Source organism: Arachis ipaensis, chromosome B05 (genome assembly GCF_000816755.2).
Source record: "Arachis ipaensis cultivar K30076 chromosome B05, Araip1.1, whole genome shotgun sequence".
NCBI lineage: Eukaryota > Viridiplantae > Streptophyta > Magnoliopsida > Fabales > Fabaceae > Arachis > Arachis ipaensis.
The window spans coordinates 142627111-142631509 of record NC_029789.2 but is presented as its reverse complement, the minus strand read 5'-3'; positions in this window follow the sequence as shown (position 1 = coordinate 142631509).

Below are 4399 nucleotides of genomic sequence, written 5' to 3'. Positions count from 1 at the left end.
TTTAAAAATACCTATAATTTTTAAAAAATACAAATACAAATACAAACACATAAATTTTTTAATTTACTAAACATAAAACAAGGTATTTATACTTTTGAAAAATACGCAACACTTAAAACTTTATCAAATCACACCTGAGTGAGTTGCTTGTGTGTTGTCAAAAAATATTTTTAAAAAATTCAAACGGTTAATAGAGGTATATGAAAATTAAAAAATATATGTTACACCTTTTTAATGTAAGGTTTTTTTAGTTTGATCATAGATTTTCTTCTGCCTTATTATACTTTAAATTCTTGAAACAATAATAAACATCAAATTTTTGGGTACTCATCAATACTTACTCATCCAAACAATAGAATCTGAAAACGTTATTTACTCATTTGTGATTCGTATCTTTTAAAATTATTTTTATGAATGATATATCCTAAAAGTATATATTGGTTTGTGAATTATTATTATTGCGTTGGAATTTGGAAATGACCATAAACATGTGGGAGGTATACATTGAATGCCTTACTGGCACACCCATGCAGCACCTCATGACTCATGTTATGTTATTCACCACTTTAATATTCCAATATATATAATAATTTTCAATCGCCTTTTCCTGTTTAATTTGTATATATATAAATTCACTTTAATTTTCATCGATTATAATTGAAAGGAAGGGTTGCGTTTTGATTCAAGTCGACACCTAGTATTATAATAATAGTGAGATTTTAGTATAAATTTACACTAATTAAAGCCAGATTATTGTAAACAATATATAATAATGTAGGAATTTAAGTTCTGGATTTATTTTGTGTCTCAAGGATTATGGAGTTTTATTTGGTCATATACTTTATTATCAGTTTTGAGGGCCTCACATTACTCCTTTTAATTAAGTTTTAAAGGAACGCACACTTATTATTAGTTCTTGATTTCTTACTTAAATACATTAAGTACAAGATATGTGACTACCGAAACTTTCTTTCTGTATTTTTTGGATTTGTTATATTAATGATAATAAACAAATTTTAATAACATTATTATTATTATTATTATTATTATTATTATTATAAAACTGATTGCAAATGAGTAATTGAATCTGGACAACTTATAGTGCCATATTCAGTTATGCGCACATACACATCTGAATTATGTCCATATACTCATTAAGGTAGTTAAAATTATATATTCGAAAAGTTCTAAACAACCTTGGCAATATCGAGAGAGACCATTATTTTTTTTACTATAATTTATAAATTATAAATTAAAAATTAAATTAGCACTATCTAACATTTATCCAAATTTTGCTATTTTTTAATTAATAAAGTCAAGTCATCCCATTATAAAAATAGTAGATTCTAAAACATGATATTTTTTTGGGACAACGGGGTCAAAGACCCCAAAGAAAAGGCAGAAGAAAAAAACAACTAAGACTTTTTAAGCCTAAAAGTTCTAAAATAATCCAAACTTAAAAGCATAATAAATATGTAAGGGAGAGACATCATAGATATGCAAGCTAAAGGGAAGCTCTTGTCCTTTTTTTGCTAGGAGATCAGCCGAAGAATTTACTTCACGATGTGTGTGAGACTAGTTGATGTGCTGGATGCGATTGGCAATAATTTTTATGTCTTCTATTAGAGGTGCACAAGAGTGTAAATAAAGAAGGAACACCATCTTTAACAAAATTAAAAGTTTTCTGAGAATCAGTTTCAATAATAACGTCATAGAGGTTATTGGCAATTGCAATTTATATCCCTTTAATGATGCCCCACAATTAAACATGAGTGATCGAACAACTTCTCAAATTAGAAAAAAAATATTTGATTAATCTACCCAAATGATACTTAAAAATTCCACTACAGGCTGCATTGTTGTTCCAGGAGAAGAAGGAACTATCTACATTAATTTTAGTAACATTTTCAGGAGGAAGATATCATTTAATCAAGCCACTAGCAATGGGATTCGGTTTTCTCGGCACAATCTCTCTTCTGGTAGCATTGAGAGTCTTAGCCGCACGAACTTTAATGGCCATCACAGCTTTGGTTGGGTGGGTTATTAATCCCTCAAACACTAATTTGTTCCTATAAAACCAAATTGAGAAAATAGCAACTCCAAACAAGCATTGCCAAGTCTCTTTCTTCTTCAAGTTACTTATAAGCCAATCACGAAGATCTAACCTGAAGAAGTTTCTATCATCATCATTAGAAAATAAAGATTTTCAAATCAAATTAGCATAAGGACAGTCACAAAGAACGTGTAAAATGGTCTCTTCATTCCAATGACATCTTAGGCAACTTGAGTTTGTAGTTAAATGTCTCTTTCTTCTTTCGACGTTAGTGAAAATAGCATTATTGGCAACTAGCCAAAGAAAGGCACGAATCCTTTCCGGCCCTTTCTAATTCTAAACCAACTTGAATATTTAGTCTGGCAGTGATGGATCTTCCTCGAGAGAGTTGTAGGCTGTCTTCAAACTGAAGGTGCCATATGAGGAGAACTCCCAAGCTATACGGTCGCTTCCTTTCCACGGCGAGAGAGGTGCAATAGCAAGAATACGACCAACAGCTTCTTCTTGTAGCCATTTCTTCAATTTCTCTTCATCCCAACCACCTGAAATAGAAAGGAATTCATTCTGAGACACGTTCGACACATTAGTATTTATTACCTGCGTTGCATATTGGTCGAGCCAGCCTAATTTTAGAACCCAGTTGTGATCCCAAAAATTTATTTCTGATCCATTGCCTATACGCCATGTTGTGTTCCGTTTGACATCACTCCAAGCAGAACAAACTTCCTTCCAAAGGTTTGATGCATTGCTCTTTCTATTGACATTGGGAAGGATATTATTTCCACACTTATATTTTGAGCGCAACATCCTAACTCAAAAATTGTCTTTTTTTTTTCCCCATCAGCTCCCATCCAACCTTCATCATAAATGCATAATTAAAGTTTTTTACGTGTCGAATACCAAAATTCTCTGAACTTTTAAGCTTGCTAATTTTTTTGTAACTTAACAGATAAATCTTCTTTGATTGTTCAATGTCTCCCTAAAAAAAATTCCTACATTTATGATTAATCAAATTACAAATAGATGAAGATAAAATTACAATTTGCATAGTATAATTCATCTAAAAATAGATCATTCAAAACTTAATTTCATCATTTAGGAAAACTAAACTTCAATATTTGAAGCAACTGAGGAATCAAGTCAATCGGCATAATCAGATTTTATTAAAACTGAGTTGGGTATATATAGAATTATTCTCACGTATCTAATTAAAGATTTTAATATAATAATTAAGGAAAATCTTATATCCAAATAAATATGTTGCGTAAAATTAGTATTCAAACATTCTAATAAACATTTGTAATTTTTGAAAATTTTGAAATAGTATTTTCAATGTTATAAGTTATAACATCCGATATATATAATATTAGCATGATTTCTATCACTCTTTTTTTAATTATTATTTTATTATTTTGGGGTAAGGATTTGTATCAAATTTTAACTTGTACTCAGATGAGATTACGATAATTAATTTATGGCAAAAAAAAGTGAAAGAACTTTACGATGCACACGGTTGAACAGCTTTGATAATTGTTTCTTCTCTTTCCTTAGAACCCTGCTAGGAAATTGTCATCAATCTCCGTCATTATGTTTTTAATTATTTCCCATTTGTTTTATCTTATGTCTTCATTTTGTTATTTTATTATTATTTTCAATCTGATGTGATCTTGTGCTACCTCTCATGTAGTCATAGTATATCTTCATAATCTAAAAAAATCAAAATCAAATTTTGTAACTAGACAAACACGCACGGTATAGCCAATAAATTATAGTTCAAATAATATAATTTTGAATAAAGTATCGTTTTTGTTTCTAATATTTGAGATAAGTTATATTTATGTCTCTAACGTTTAAATCGTCCTATTTGTATCTTTAATGTTTATAAAAGTGATTCAATGTTATCTTACTATTAATTATACTAACAAATCAGATTATATTTTTTAATTATTCTCACTTGAATGTATTCATTTTCAATTAGATCTCAATTGGATGTGTTCGATTTTAATATTATATCCACTATTTGTGTTTAGATTTAATTATATCCCTAAAAAAGTGAATTATGTAAATGTTGTAGGAATTAGTTTCAACTTTGATGAGCTATTTTTTAGAGTGGATCATCAATTCTATCTCACATATTTGTATTATAACTTCAAGAAGAGATTTTTAAAACTCAAACTAAAGCGCTCATGATGTGTAATTGACGGCAGGATAACATTGAATCACTTTTACAAACATTATGGATACAAATAGGATTATATAAACATTAGGAACACAAATAGAATTTACCCCAAACGTTAGACACAAAAACAATACTTTATTACTCTATAATTTTTTTTATGCTCGTTT